Source organism: Peromyscus californicus, unplaced genomic scaffold (assembly GCF_007827085.1).
Source record: "Peromyscus californicus insignis strain IS unplaced genomic scaffold, ASM782708v3 Scaffold_19__1_contigs__length_69161282, whole genome shotgun sequence".
Classification (NCBI taxonomy): Eukaryota; Metazoa; Chordata; class Mammalia; order Rodentia; family Cricetidae; genus Peromyscus; species Peromyscus californicus.
In genome coordinates, this window is record NW_026294491.1 from 52,991,668 (window position 1) to 53,007,776 (window position 16,109).

Genomic DNA, 16,109 nt, shown 5'->3' on the forward strand with positions numbered 1-16,109 from the left:
TCTTGTATCTTGTGTCCATTTTATCTCATTTCACAGTGACATGGTCAGGGCTCATTTTAATCTGGAGTTGGGTCACTCTTTTTCTTCTCAAAAAAGGGTTTGTTTTTATTTTGTGTATATGTATGTGCTTGCATGTATGTACATGCACCACATGTATGCTAGTGCCTGAGGAGGTCAGAACAGGGTGACGTATCTCCTGGATCTGCAGTTACAGGCAGCTGTGAGCTAAACAGATGTGGATTCAGGGAAGCTGGGTCTTCTGCAAGAACAGAAAGTCTCTTAGCTGCTGAGCCATCTCTCCAGACCCTCTTTTCAGTTCCTTGTAATAAATAATTAACAATTTTGATCCAGGCATGTGGCATGCAGTTGTAGTCCCAAGGCTTCGGATGCTGAGGCAGAAAGTATTAGTCCATCCTGTTCACAATGAGGTCCAGCCTCAAAGCATCCAGAGCTGGTGGTGCTGCTCAGTGGTAGCATACTGGCCTAATATGAGCACAGCTGCAGGTTCTGTGCCCAGCACTGAAAAAGAAAAACAAACACCAGCAACAGAACATTTCTGAGAACAAGTCAATTCTTATAGACCACAGACACAAGTAGACATTGCCTCTGGGTCCTCAGGATCCCTGGGCTCATCTGGAGTTGGGAAGCCTTGGGTCTGATCATAGCTAGTTCCTGGTGTGAGTATATCAGGAGGCAAAATGACCAGTAAGGAACTTCCTTATATCACTAACAAAATAAAATTCCTAAATCGTAACATTTCTGTGGGTGCTAATTTTAACACTTGTTCCTAAACAAATCCTAAATTTAGAAAATGTGCAATGTGATTGGATCACAGTAATGTAGTGACAAAGAAAAGCATGGATTAGAGACGGAGGGATTCTTCCTTATTGGTCTATAGGAAACTAAAATACCTTATGGTCGCCTAGGAGTGGTGGCACACTTAATCCCAGCACTTGGGAGGCAGAGGCAGGAGGATATCTGTGAGTTCAAGACCAGCCTAGTCTACAGAGTGAGTTCCAGGACAGCCAAGGCTACACAGAGCAACCCTGTCTCTAAAAACAAACAAACAAACAAAAGCCTTATGTACCCCATCCTGGCAATTTCTTTTCGCTGTTTGCTTTGCCCCCAGCTTTAGTCATTGCCTGGGGAAGGAAGTGGGTAATGCCTTAGCCCTTGGACAACGAGAAGCCTTTAAAGAGATTGATGCCAAGAGGTGGTAGAAGGAAACTTTATTTTTCACACTACCCAACTCCAACTCAATCCTGGTTGCATTCTCAGAGATTTTGCAGGACAGTCTCTCAGACTTGGTACTAGAGGAGCAAGCCACATGATTTCACCCGGAGTAGAAAACTGAGACGTGGTTCTCTGGACTTTGTCACACAGCACCTCTGCCTCCGCTAGTGTGTTAACGGCTGTGGGAAAGCACCCAATTTCCTATAGCTTACATCGTTCAGCCATCCATCATTTAAGTGCAGCCGATAAACGAAGGCACTGACCACCCTCTGCCCCTCTGCTGAATGCTGCGGGTCAGAATCTTCTCAAAGGACAGTGTGTTCTGTCCATGACTCCTGAGTTGCAAGCTATCTCTATGAAAATGGCCGTTTTGGACAAGTTCAGCAACAATTGCATTATTCATACTTGATTCTGGCCAGGCTTCAGAGTTTTAATCATCTAAATAGAAAAAAAAATCGATTCAACAATGACCAGTTTGATTCAGCACATGTTTACTGAGTCTGTTTTAGCTGCAGAGGGGCGAGCCAGAAGCAAGCCAGCAGCTAGAAATGGCCTCTCCATGTGGCCATCTGGAAGGCCTCTCAGAATAGATGCTATCCAGGCTGTACTCTAGTCCATACCTCAGAACAGGAGCAGATGAACTGGGATCTTTTGGGGGGGTCATATTTGTATGTTCCAGGGACATTGGCTAAGTTTGGGCTTGGTCAAAGATGGCATTCGATTAAGTGAGACGTAACATTGAAGTGACCTTTCTTGTGGCTCTTACATATCATTGAATATTTCTCTTTTTACTTCTTTGGCTTCTCCACTGGGCTCTAAGCTTCTATAGACCAAGGTGTGCATACATGGACCTTACTGTCTTATCTGTATGAGACAGCATGTAGCATGTGCTCAAAAAAATAATTTGTTGAAAGGATAAACCATATGATGCTGATGCTTAGCACACTGGGAATCCACTTGGTTCAGGAGTTCATGACCATTTACTGCAGAACTCTTAGAAGTCAGGATGATCAAGAAATGGACTAAGAGAAGGCTATATGCCCCAGGGAGTAGAAACAATGGAATTCAGAAAAAGCAATTAAGGAGAAATATGGATCCCCATTTGTCCTAGTTAAGTTTGCTTTTTCTGTTGTTATGGTAAAACATTGGCCAATATCAACTTGAGAAAGAAAGGGTTAATTTGGCTTACAGATTATAATTCATCAAGAAGGAAGCTAGGGCAAGAGCTCAAGGCAGGAACCTGGAGCAGAGACCATGGAGGAGTGCTTGTTTCTGGGTTTGCTTCCTCTAGCTTGCTCAGTGACTTTACTTATATAACCCACGACCACCTGCCGAGGGGTGGCACCAGCTATGGTGGGCTGAGCCCTTCTCTGTCAATTACCAATCAAAAAATACCTCACAGACATGGCTGCAGGCCAGTCTGATGGAGGAAGTTCTCCAGTTGTGATTCCCTCTTCCCAGGTGATCTGAATATGTGTCGTTTGACAAAAACTAACCATAACACCATCTGAGGTGGGGGGTGAAGGGGTGTGGGGGTGGAGAGAATGAAAAACAGTGAGCAGGAGTGAATCTGAGTCCTCAGCAGGATGCACTACAATAACTAACTAGTCAAAAAATTTAAAGTGTCTCATTGAGCTTTAAGAACTTGGAATGTTCTTCGGGGGAAGGGGTGGTGGCACACAGCTTTAATCCCAGCACTTGGGAGGCAGAGGCAAGGGGATCTCCTTAGTTTGAGACCAGCCTGGTTTACAGAGTGAGTTCAAGGACAGCCAGGGCTACACATAGAAATCTTGTCTCAAAATATGAAAAACAGTAACAAAAAATTGGAATGTTATTGATAGTTTAAACATAATAAAACTTTCCATTTTCATTCTCCCTCCTAAATAAGTTTTTGTATCAGCTTTGTCATTACCTTGGGATCCTCCAGCCCTGAAGGTAACTGGGGAGGACTTTAGTAGTCACGATGAATGTATAGTTTCAATTTTATGGCATCTTTTGCCTCAATGTACCTGACAATGTTCCACGACCCACCCGACAGCCCGGGGATTTTGATCAGTCTCAGAATCTCGGTGATAGCAATGGGAAGCACTAGCAGGAAAGTCTCAGGGAAAGTGGTCCCTGCAACAAGATAGGATGACTGAGGACTTCCTTAACTGGAGTCAGTACATGAGGTGGGATGCTGCAGGCTTTAAAAATCACATAGACCACACAACACAGAGAAATGTGCAGTCGATCCTTCTATGGTATGTTGGTTTTTTGTTTTTGTCAACTTGACACAAGCTAGAGTCATCTGAGAAGAGAGAACCACAAGGGAGAAAATGCCTGCTGAGATTGATCAGTAGGCAAGCTTTCAGGCTTGATTATTGATATGGAAGGGACCAACCCACTGTGGGCAGTGCCATCCCTGGGCAGGTGGTCCTGAGTTGCGTAAGTAAGCAGACCAAGTAAACCAGGAGGAGCAAGCCAAGGAGCATCTTTCCCCATGGTCTCTACTTCAGTTCCTTCATCCGTGTTCCTGCCTTGAGTTCTTGTCTTGACTTCACCTAATGATGGACAGCCGCTGTGAGCTGAAATAAACCCTTCCAAGATGGGTTGTGTTCAGTGTTTCACCACAGCAGCAAAAAAGTAGCTAATACATATGGGTTAGCAAAAGCAAGGAGAGTGATACAAGCTTTAAGTGTGTGTGTGTGTGTGCGTGTGTGTGTGCGCGTGCGTGTGTGTGTGTGTGTGTGTGTGTGTGTGTGTGTGTGTGTGCCTGGCAAAAAGGAACAATGAAGAAAAGAGGAGAGGAAGAGGGAAAGAAAGCGGGATGCTTACAATGGCATTTCCAGAACTCAATTTCCCTATTTGTAATTATAAATATTTTTGAAACCCTCCTTAATAAATACATAAGTGAATGACTGATGCTCATTGATGTGAGCCTAAGTGTAGTTCCAATGCTCTATAATTAGTCATACATTATTATAGTACAAAACTACAATGAGCTAATTACAGGTAATGGTGGTGATGATGCAGAGTGCTTTGTGAGCACCCTGTGCTTACGAACTCATAACAGTGACAAGTAAGAACCTTTATCTTCTCTTAAACTAGGTGTTAGGAAAGACAACTTGCTAAAGGCAACCACAAACTGTCTGCCATGTCATCATCAGCCACATGGAGGGCGTGGGTGGCAAGAAGGTCAGACTTGGCGCTCAGACTTCCAGGAACCTGAGGGTCTTGGAGGTGACACAGTCTAACAGTCAAGAGTGTCCTTTCTATTAGTCACTAATGGGCACAGCCAGGTCTAGCAGACACGAGCAGTCTCCTTTCTCCCCACACTCCTCCTTAATTGCACACTCATGATCTCTTGACCCCTCTGTTGAGTCAAGGCTGCAAGGGAATTGTGTGGCCTCCTGCAAACTGCACAGGCTAGGGCCTGGCTGCTTTACAGATCCGATTATGCCTGCTTCCCCTGTGTTCCTGACAAAGGACAACAAATCCTTGAGTTCAGGAGGGAAGCACCTTATCAGGCTGCCCTGGGAACACTAAGTAAGATTTATTCTGGGGACCGAGAGACACAAGGTCAGTATTTGATATGCAACATTCTATCAGTAATTCTTTCACATATCCAGAAGATAGTCATTGAAAGCCACCTTGGTGCTAGGAACATTTTCATAGGACCTCAGGCTAAAGAGATAAGCATAATGCAACCCAACCCTCCCATCTAGAGGAGAAGACTTATTTAGATAGATTTTTCACGAGTCCATGTTACAAGCATCAGTGGAAAGGAACACTGAATCTGAAGAAAACCATGGGCCATGGCACCTAGCTCTCTAAACGTCTAGCTTTTCAGCATTAGGAGGGTCGGCAAGGTGATTCATGATGGAGGTAGCTAGTAAGGTGGGGAGGAGGTTTCTGTGGGAGGAAACAAGGACATGAAAAAGATAGAGTCATGACGGCATGATGATGGCCAGGATGGCCAGCCATGCCTTGCTCACCTTCTCAGTGTGAGAAGAAGACATTGTGCCATCACAACCCAAGAGTTTTACTGTTGATCACTTAGTCACACACTTAGAGCATAAACAAAGTAAACACAGTCCTTTACTTTGGCCTCCAGGGGCTTGTAAACTCCTCAGTAGATTAGGTGTTCAAGAAAACCTTTTTTCTCTATCCCTTGCATGCCACCAGTTCCTATAACGACCCAATATTTAGAGTCAATTTCCACAGCATTTTGTATCATTTTCTCCTTGAGCTCTCACTGTCTTCTCACAGTTTCCCCATTTCTTCGATGCATTTCAATTCATTCCTTGAACTTCCAGGTCGGCCAGCACCTCCTCCCCCATCACAATCTTAAATAGGTTGCCTGTTGTCTGGCCACTTTTGTTAAGAGACCGTGGGACAAAGCCTGTACACTGACTTCAGGGTAAATATCTGAAACACATCATCAGGCCTTTCACGTGGTCTCCTCTTGACACCTGCTAACAAGGTGTTTACAAATTATCATGACAGAAGAGAGTCTGAGCTAGCGAGAAGGCTCAGTGGGTAAGGACACTTGCTGTCAAGCTTGGCCATGTGACTTTGATCTTCAGAATACATGTGGTGGAAGGAGAGAAAATCAACCGACCTGCACACGTATCACACATATGCTATGGCATACATGGGAGCCAAACACACACACACACACACACACACACACACACACACACACACACACACACACCTGTAAATGTCATTTTTTAATTAAAAAGAAAATAGGTTTGACCACCGAAGACTCATGTGTTTGAATGTTTGGCACAGGAAGTGGCACTATTCGGAGGTGTGGCCTTGTTGGAGGAGGTGTACCTCGGTGGGGGTGGGCTTTGAGGTCTCACATGTGCTCAAGCTACACCCAGTGTGAAACAGTCTCCTTCTGCTGCCTGCAGATCCAGATGTAGAACTCTCAACTCCTTCTCCAGCACCATGTCTGCCCACGTGCTGTCATGCTTCTTGCCATGACAGTAATGGACTAAACCTCTGAAACTTTAAGCCATCCCCAATTAAATTTTTTCCTTTATAAGAGTTGCTGTGGCTGGGGGGCAGTGGCACACACCTTTAATTGCAGCATTTGGGAGGCAGAGGCAGGCAGATCTCTATGAGTTCGAGGCCAGCCTGGTCTACAGAGCGAGATCCAGGATAGGCACCAAAACTACACAGAGAAAGAAACCCTGTCTCGAAAAAAAAAAGGGGGGGTTTGCTGTGATCATGGTGTCTTTTCACAGCAATAAGAACCCTAACTAAGACACTTAGGGAGCATTTTTAGCTTAGTGATATACAGACTGTGGGGTTTAGTGGTGATAGAGAAGAAAGGAAAGTCTATCACATAAATGGAACCTAGACCACACAATGATTTTTCCATTGAGTTGGGGGGGGAGCAATCTCCCATTTGTCATTAAGCCCCATTTAGCTTCTGTTCTGAAGGGGAACATGTTATAGTCATGAGGTTCTGGGTGGCTCGATTTAAGAGATAAAAGTTGATAATAAAGGAACTCAATAGGAGGTGAGTATTTTTATTACATTTGTTTATTTGTGAGTGAGTCTGTGTGTGTGTGTGTGTGTGTGTGTGTGTGTGTGTGTGTGTGTGTGCACATACTTGTATTTGTGTCAGCATTCAGGCCACAGTGTACCTGAGGAGGTCAGAGGACAGCTTGCTGGAGTCAGATCTCTCTTTCCACTTTGTAGGTCCTGCGGATAAAACAGGTTGTTGGGCTCCATAGCACACGCTTTTTACTGACTAAGCCATCTCACCCACCCAAAGTTTTGATTTTGAAGATTTTGTTAGCAGAAATACAGAAGGAAGATCTGAGACTAGCAAGGTTGGCAAAAGAAATGGAGACAAGACCAGTCAAGGAAGCAACTGTGGTCATGAAGGTGAGAATTGATGAGAGCCTGGAGGATGGTGAGGATATGGTTTGGTCAACAGCCAACACTAGAGCCAAGAGGTATTTAGAAGGAAAATAAAATATCATCTGGTACCTAAGTAGACATAGGTGGTCAGATTCCCATACTATGACTCCCAGAGTTGCTTGCATATCCCTCAGGTATATCTCATCCTACTGGGTAAGTTTTTGATTGACATCTCCTATACAATTTCATAAAGGCTGACACCATGTGTATCTTGTTCACCACTATGCCCTAGCCTACAGCTCAGTGTCTAATAGATGCAGACAGAGCTTGGGAAGAGGTTAGCTCAATGGATAACAAATGAATGAATGAATGAACAAATGACATGAAGAATGACTGTCACATAGTGGTGATTAGAGAAACTATCGATTAAGGGGGACATAAAGGGGAGGAGGCTGAATCTTTATTCATAATTTTATATCCATCATGCTGCATTTTGGGTGTCTATGAGCTCTCCAGGAAAGATGTTTTAGATCCAACTGGAGGCCAGGCGACAGTTTTATTCTGGTATGATAAACGTGGAAGTTGTCAGTGGGCAGATGGCTGTTTATAACACGGGGTAGCTAGAAAAAAAAAAAAACATACAGAGTGAAGCAAAGGAGACAAGGGACAAACACGTTATTACTTCTAACCAGAAGATGGACAGCCTTTGAGCTTTGTTGTGGCTTTTGTTGTTGTTGAAATAGAATTCACATACCATAAAATTCTCCCTTTTAATGTATAGCATTCAGTAGTTCAGGGCATTATATTATCACAATGCTGTATAACCATCTCCATCCTCCACTGTAGAATATTTCCATCATCTCCCAAAGAAAATTCCCTATCGCCCAATCTCATACTCTGTGGCAACCATGAACCATCCTCCTGTGTCTACAGATGGCATCTTAGTCACTGTTCTAGGGCACTGAAGAGATACCATGGCCAAGGCAATTCTTATAAGAGAAAGCATTTAGTTGGGGGCTTGATTATAGTTGTAGAGGGTTAGTCAATTATCATTGTGGCAAGAAGCAGGCAGGCATGGTGCTGGAGCAGTAGCTGAGAGCTTGACATCCTGAGTCAGAGGCAACAGTCAGAGAAAGAGACAACAGGCCTGGGCTGGGCCTTTGAAACCTCAAAGCTCACTCCCAGTGACACGCCTCCTCCAACAAGGCCACAGCTCCTAACAGTTCACCAACTAGGGGCTGAGAGTACAAATATATGAGCCTATAGGGGGCATTTTCACTCAAACCACCACAGATGGTCAATTCTAATACTTTTAAAAATAAATAATAGTAAGAGTCTGGAATTTTCCCACAATGTATTCAAGGCTCATCCAGTTGTGTGATAAATTGGTACTTCAACCAGAAAGCTGGTGTCCAATCCTCCCTGTTGTCTGCCAGTCCTGAGTTCTTGGGATCAAATGATCTTCATGCTCTACCTCTGGGGTACCTGGGAATGAACGACACATGTCACCACAGTAGGCTGATGTTTAATCTTCATCAAATTACCTTATATTCTCATCTTTGGCTGACAAGACTCTTTCAGACTTCAACTTTATCCCTCAAAGTGCAAATGATGGGACCCTTCGTCAATTCATAGGGTATGGAACACCCTTATGCTGAAAGGAGCCTCAGCTATAACTTAAGGTATCTCTGGTAAATCTGGCCCATGGTAGACGTTCTTTTCCTCCTGGAGCCCTGGCTGTATGCGCTGAACATATGGTTATGTCTGGTTCTACTCTGGGTGCAAAAAGTAGAAGCTATCTCAGGCTGTGTTTTTCTTCTACTGTTTGCAACACTAAGCTGACTATGATGTGGAACTTTACCTACAACCAAACAAAATCCAGAATGGCACATAACCCCTATAAATTGCTAGCCAGTTTCCAGGAATAGCATTTTTGTTCTTAAAATTTGTTTGAGCCAGGCGGTGGTGGCACATGCCTTTAATTTCCATACTTGGGAGGCAGCAGCAGGTGGATCTCCAAGTTCCAGGCCAGCCTGGTCTACAAAGTGAGATCTGGGACAGTGAGGGCTACTCAGAGAAACCCAGTTTCAAAAAAAAAAATGTGTTTGGATATTTTTTATTTTGAAACTTTATACTCAACTACTCTTGGAGTTCCCTTTGTGTTTTCTGAGAGTTGGTGCTGTTTTCCCCCACTCGAGACTAATGTCCAGCCAGAATGCTTTGGTCCAGCTGTGGGACCAGTACACTGCCTGTGGCTGGTGCTGATTCTCAGTCACTGGTACCCTTCCTGATCAGTTACCAGATGTTCTCAGTGGTACTCTTTTGCTGCCATCCACACAGGATCTCAGCAGCATTCCCACCTCCCCACCCCGAGTATGACAACACTACTTTTCTAATTTAAATTATCCTAGAACACCAGACCTAGGCTGTCTTCTACCTTAGTGGAGATTTGGGTTTGGCTCCTCCTTATGCTCTGTTTCTAATAAATATCTTTTTAACTTTAGCCAACTCAAGTGAAGTGAATCTCTCTCTCTCTCTCTCTCTCTCTCTCTCTCTCTCTCTCTCTCTCTCTCTCTCTCTCTTTGTTTTTGAGACAAGGTTTCTCTGTGTAACAGCCCTGGCTGTCCTGGAACTCACTTTGTAGACCAGGCTGGCCTTGAACTCACAGAAATCCACCTGCCTCTACCTCCCAAGTACTGGGATTCCAGGTGAATTTCTGATACCACAAGACTTAAAAGCATTCAGAATTTCATTTTAAAAAAAAGTTCAGTGAATGTATTGCTCAAGTATTCGTGTGTGTGTGTGTGTGTGTGTGTGTGTGTGTGTGTGCGTGTGCGTGTGCGTGTGCGCGTGTGCGTGTGCGTGTGCGTGTGCGTGTGCGTGTGTGTGTGTGTGTGTGTGTGTGTGTGTGTGTGTGTGTAGGCTGCAGGACAACCTCAAGTGCCATATGCCTTTTTTGTGGCCAGGTCTCTGCATCTCTCATTGTGGTGAAGCTCACCCATTAGGCTAGACGGGCTAGCCAGTGAGCCTCAGGAGTCTGTCTCCCCAGCTCTGAGATTACAAGTGAGTACCAACACCCGTCTTTTCTTTATGTAGTTTGTAGGGACTGAATCTGAGTCCTTGTGATTAAAAGTGAAATGTTTTATCAATTGAGCTATCTCCTCAATATCCAAAATGGTTTTTTGTTGTTGGTGGTGGTGGTGGTTTTTATTTGTTGGTTGGTTGGTTCGTTGGTTATTTCGAGACAGGGTTTCTCTGTGTAGCTTTGGAGCCTTTCCTGGAACTTACTCTATAGACCAGGCTGGCCTCGAACTCACAAAGATCTGCCTGCCTCTGCCTCCCAAGTGCTGGGGTTAAAGGCATGTGCCACCACCGCCAAGTGGTTTTTGGTTTTTTGAGACAGAGTCTGTGTAGCCCTGGCTGTCCTGGAACTCACTCTGTAGACCAGGCTGACCTAGAACTCAGAGATCTGCCTACCACTGCCTCCCAAGTGGAGGGATTAAAGGCGTGCACCACCACTGCCTAACACCAGAATGTTATTAATATGACATAAATATATTTTAAAAGCAGACTTCTAAAAGACATTTGAAATCACATCATTATTTGATGGGAAGATTTTGAGGCTCAGAAGTTAAAGATTCTGTCTGGTGCCACAAATGTGTTCGAGTGGAGACTGGGGTCTCATTTCCACCACAGAGGCCTTTCCTTCATCCCCTTCATCACTGTTATCCCCTTCGTCACCTTCAAGGACTGTCTCTAGCTCACAAACCCGAACTGTGCAGACGTGGAAGATGCTCACGTTATGGAATCACAGAAGAAACATGATTTGGTGCTTTTACTGTTTGCACTAATTGTTTTGACTTGTAAGAGTATCTGTGTGTGGTTACACTGAATCAATCCTTGCTGAGTAGCTAGAAGCCTTTGACCGGCTGACAAGCAGAGATTGGAAGCACATTGTGGTATGGTGGTTTAATCCAGCAATTATTAAATAACAAAACGTTCAGCTTGCTAGGACCCCCTGGGAGGGTTGTACACTCCGCTGAGCTTCTCTCAAGCTTTCAGAGCATCTTCACATGGTGACTACTCCTTGTTATGATGTTTCCAGCTTCTGTCTTCTCATTTAGTTACAGTTTCTGATGCCCCTTTCTTCATCCTTTCTCTTACTCTAAACTTGGCAAAGAAAGCAGGGAAATGTAGACTGATTGATTGAGACTGTTCTGTGTCGAAGGCTGGAAAATAGTTCTTTTACTGGCTGAGTCCCAACCGGGCTGCTGGTACCATATATTCATGCCTACTGTCTAGATCGATGCTTGAGCATTCCAGGGGAAGCAGGTCAATGATATGGAAGATGCTCCCAGTGCTTGCCTAATCAGAGGATCTCTCACCCAAGGACCAGTCTAAAAGCCCAAGCAAGATAAACTCCATCTCACCAAGGCAAGGGCTCTCTATTCTGACCTCACCTAAGTCATGATTTTCAATGTACTTGTGTCTACATCATTTAAATCTTATAAGTTTCAAATTATAAATACAAAATACACCACTGACTTACTTCTTTGCTCTGAAATGTATGGCTACAGTTCATTAAATAGTCTTCATCTGTCGTTAATTTTAGCCAAATGACTGCTTTCTCTCAGAAGCTGTATACTTCTTGAAAAAAAATGCAATTAATTTTTTTGTTTGCTTCCCAGAATGCTTCTGGGATAAGGGCATTTAAAAATCCATTAAAATCTTGTGCATAATGACTACATAATCATACTTTAATTTAGCAAAACTCGATTAATGTCCTTATGGAGTCCAGATCTGCCTGGCTCCTTTTCACTCAGGACCTTTCTCTCCTTTACCTAATTGTGATGACAATCTTGTCCCTGGCTGATGGGAAAGGAATAGACAGAGTCTCTTACCCCTGCTGCCCAGAGGATGAGATGTCACTCAGAACAGACCATTTGCTCTTTTCTCCACTGTTGGCAGTATCCACTTTTCTTGGGATCATCCTTTTAGCAAGGACCATGTAAACCCAGTGTGCCATCTGCTTCCAGATCACCTTTGGAAGACAGCATCTGAGGTTGAAACGATGAACCAAGTTATAGCCCATGCAACTAAGTAAAGGTCTGCTGACAGTGGCTTTGGAAATTTGTCCTTAATAAAAGAGACAATCATGGTCCCTTCTACTTTCAGACCCTCTGCCTTGAATGCAAATATTACCGGTAGAGTTAAAGCTGATGTATGAACGAGATTCGCTTGCCCAATCAACCTTTGTTGTGGGATAATCTTTTTGTACACTGTGAAGATGTGTCTCTGCCAAGGCACCTTCTGATTGGTTTAGTAAAGAACTAAAGAGCCAATAGCTAAGCAGGAGGGGATAGGTGGGACTTCTAGGCAGAGATAGGAACTCTGAAAAGAAACTGGAGAGGCAGAGACTCACCAGTCAGACATGGAGAAAGTAGGACACACAGTACTGAGGAGAGTTAATGAACTACATAGCATAATGTAGATTAATCAAAATGGGTTAATTTAAATTATAAGAGCTAGTTGGCCAAGCTTTCATACTTAATAAGAAGTCTCTGTGTCATTATTTGGGCACTGACGGTCCATAAAAAGCTCAGATACAAACTTTTACCCCTAAGGGTAGAGAAATTGAATCCCTTGAAACACATTCATACCCAATGTCATTGTCCCTCTGTATCAAGGAGGATTGGTCCAAGGATTCTCCCTATCTTCCCTAAATCACAGATACCAAAATTCAGGTATTTTACTTCCTTATATAAAATAGCATAATATCTGCACACAGCCCATAGCATCCTGAATATATTATATCACATATCCAACCCCATATTGAAACTATCAAATATTATTTGTTATGTTATATTGTTTGGGTGGCAATTATAAAATGGAAACCTGTACATATTCATTTCAGTGATGGCTATACTTTGTTGTCAACTTGACACACTGGGAAAGAGGGAATCTCAACCGAAGAATTGCCTCCATCAGATTAGTTTATAGGCATGTCTATGGGGCATTTTCATGATTGCTAATTGATGGAAGAGGACATAGATCATTGTGGATGGTGCTACCTTTGGGCAAATGAGGTTGTATAAGGAAGCTAGCTGAACAGCAAATAAGCAGCATTTCTCCACAGTCTCTACTCCAGTTCCTGCCTTTACATTCCTGCTTGAAGTCTTGCTCTGACTTCCATCAGTGATGGACTATGACGTGGAGGTGTAAGCCAAATAAACCCTTTCTCTCCATCAAGTTGCTTGGGTCAGGGTGTTTATCACAACAATGGAAAGCAAGCTATAGAACAACTATACTGTTTGGGTGGTAACTACAAATGGAAATCCGTTTGTATTCAGTAGAGCCAGTCACCCTAGGTGTAACTAGACAGTACAGGAATAGTAAGCCAGACAATAGTGAGTGCTGGAGGGAAAGATGACACCTGAAGTGGCAAAAGGCTACAAAGGTTATGTCAATATGTCACTTCATGCATGTCTAGTATGTAGCAAATTCAAATTCTTCTTTTGAAACTCTCTGAGACTTGGGGTTTGGAGGTATTTTCTCAGTCTGTGGTTGGTTGGCTCTGTAGATGTTGAACACATAGATACAGAGGGTTTGACTCTATCTGAAACACATGAGTGTTCTAACAGGGCACAGGGGGACATGGTCAGCACACATGTAGTTAACATCTGCTCTATGGTGTAAACAGGGCAATGCAATACGGCTGCATAAAAAGTTGCCTAAGTTTCTAGTATCATAGTTTCAGAAGGTTAGGAGTACAGACATATTTTAACTGGCTTCTCTACAAGTCTACAATCAAGTTGACCAATACTGTTTTCCATCTGGAGGCTTAGCAGGAACTGAGTCTGCTTCTAAGGTTGCTAGCAGAATTTATTTCCTTAAAGTTGTAGGACCGAGTCCTTGGCTTGTGGCTGGTTATTGGCTGGAAGTTGCCTTCAATAGAGATTACCCATGGTCCTTTGCCAGATGGTCTTCCTGGCATGGCTACTTATATCATCAAACATGCAGGAAAAGCCTCTAGTGCAGTGGTTCTCAGCCTTCCTCATCCTGTGATCCTTTAATACAGTCCCTCATGTTGCTGTGAATGCCCCCCCAAGTATAAAATTATTTTGTTGCTATGATATTGAGATCCCCAAAGAGGTCATGACCCACAGGTTGAGAACCAGTGCTCAAGACTCTGTCTAGAGCAAATGTGCCAGCAAGATGCATCTTATTAAGATGATGTAATTATGGAAACTGCAGTCCACCATCTTTGCAGTCTTTACTGTATAGCTTCTCCATCTGCTTATGGAGAAGGATTATACAGAGGCCTGAGAATGAGGAACTTAGACTCCTCGGGAGGGAGGGAGGTGCATCTATCTAGGTGTGGGTCATATAGCAAGCTCAGAGGGAAGAAGAAGGAAAATGCAAAACTTTTCTGGGGAATTAAAAAAAAAACAGCTCTTTGGTTCAAATAAAAATGGGAGACACCCTAGAAATAGAACTTCTGTGACTTGGCAACAACAGAGGATCATGCAGGGTAGGGAAGAAGTGGAGATGACTCAGGCTTTGAAGCCAGTGATTGGAAAGATGACAGCCTTGCTCCCGGATCTGGGAACTTTGGCAGAGGGATGGAGGAGGTAGGTAGGTGGGATTTCTTCTGAGATCCACGGTGTCTACATGGAGCCACCTCCTTGGAGTTTAGAACAGAAGACTGAGACACGGCTTTCTGTGTCAGGATGACGTCTACCTAGAAACAGCGTGGACGGGAGTGGGTCCCACATTTGTGAGCACAGCAGTAGGTGACCTCTACTACACGATCCTCTGTTTGCATGCCTTTCAGATTGCCACCGAAGCCCCTTACACTGGCAAGTCCTTTCCTGGTTCAACTCTTGCTTACCTCTGTAGTCTTGCAGAACCTCCCTAGTGCTCTGCCATAGTAGGGAGAAGACGCCTCCCCAAGTTGCTGCAAGTCCTGTTTTCCCCAATTCTTTACTCACCATTTTCCAACTGCAAGAAACGCTCTCCATCCCTCTTTTCATCTTTCCCTGGCTGTGTATCTTTGATTTCCATATAGAACACACACACACACACACACACACACAGCCTTCTTCAAATGTCCTCAGCACTCAAAATGTCCTCTCTCTTTGTGCAGTTCAATAGTCCTGTGTTGCCCTTTCTTATTTTTCTCGTACTAAATCATCAGCTTTTCAAAGGCAGGCACTAGGCCAGGCCTACCTTACAGCTCCTGTTTAACATCGTCTTCAGCACACAGTAGCCACTCAATAAACATCCTCTGCACGGACAAGCGACTGCACATTTCTGCTTCAGTTGGGAATGCCACACCACATATGGCTGGATGGAGGGACTCAAAGGATGTCACCAGATGTCATGCTTTCTTTTCCCACCCCTGGCTCCATTTCCTCCGTTTAGCTCCATTCATGAGCTGTGTGGGCTCAGCTTTTATCTTAGCGCGTACAGACAACAGGGCAATGCTCCCTTTACTCCCAGACATCGCAGCAGGGGTTTCATGGAGTTTTAGTGACACCGAGGAGTCCTGTGCCCGTTTCATAACCAATTACTATTTGTCTAGAAAAATGGAAGTCTGTGATTGGCCAGGCATGAGTCATATCTCGGCTCTACTCTGTAGAATCAACTGAGACTGGCAATGAAGAATGGAGTGGGTGGTGGCAGAGAGTAGTTTCTGCAAAGAAAAAATTCTAGATTTCCCATAGATGTTGGTGAGGGGATCCTGAGTGACACCTAAATAAATAAATAAATAAATAAATAAATCAGATTTTCCAGTTTTTCTTTTCTTTTCAAGACTGTATAACCCTGGCTGTCCTGGAACTTGCTCTGTAGACCAGGCTGGCCTCAACTCACAGAGAGTGTAATTAAAGGCATGCAACATCAGAACCAGCTAAAAGAGGCTTTTTTTTCCCCCTCCCCTTGGTTTTTCAAGACAGAGTTTCTCTGTGTAGCCCTGGCTGTTTTGGAACTTGCTCTATAGACCAGGTTGGCCT

General features: G+C 43.9%; 1 long non-coding RNA gene across 1 annotated transcript; it reads right to left on the reverse strand.

Moving 5' to 3' along the window:
* Positions 1-7,801: 7,801 nt before the first annotated feature.
* Positions 7,802-15,660, reverse strand: LOC128114922 (uncharacterized). Its single transcript, XR_008219941.1, has 3 exons — positions 15,325-15,660; positions 11,997-12,152; positions 7,802-8,580 (listed from the first exon to the last, which is right to left on the reverse strand). It is a non-coding gene; the product is annotated as an uncharacterized LOC128114922 (long non-coding RNA).
* Between the last annotated feature and the right edge of the window lie 449 nt (positions 15,661-16,109).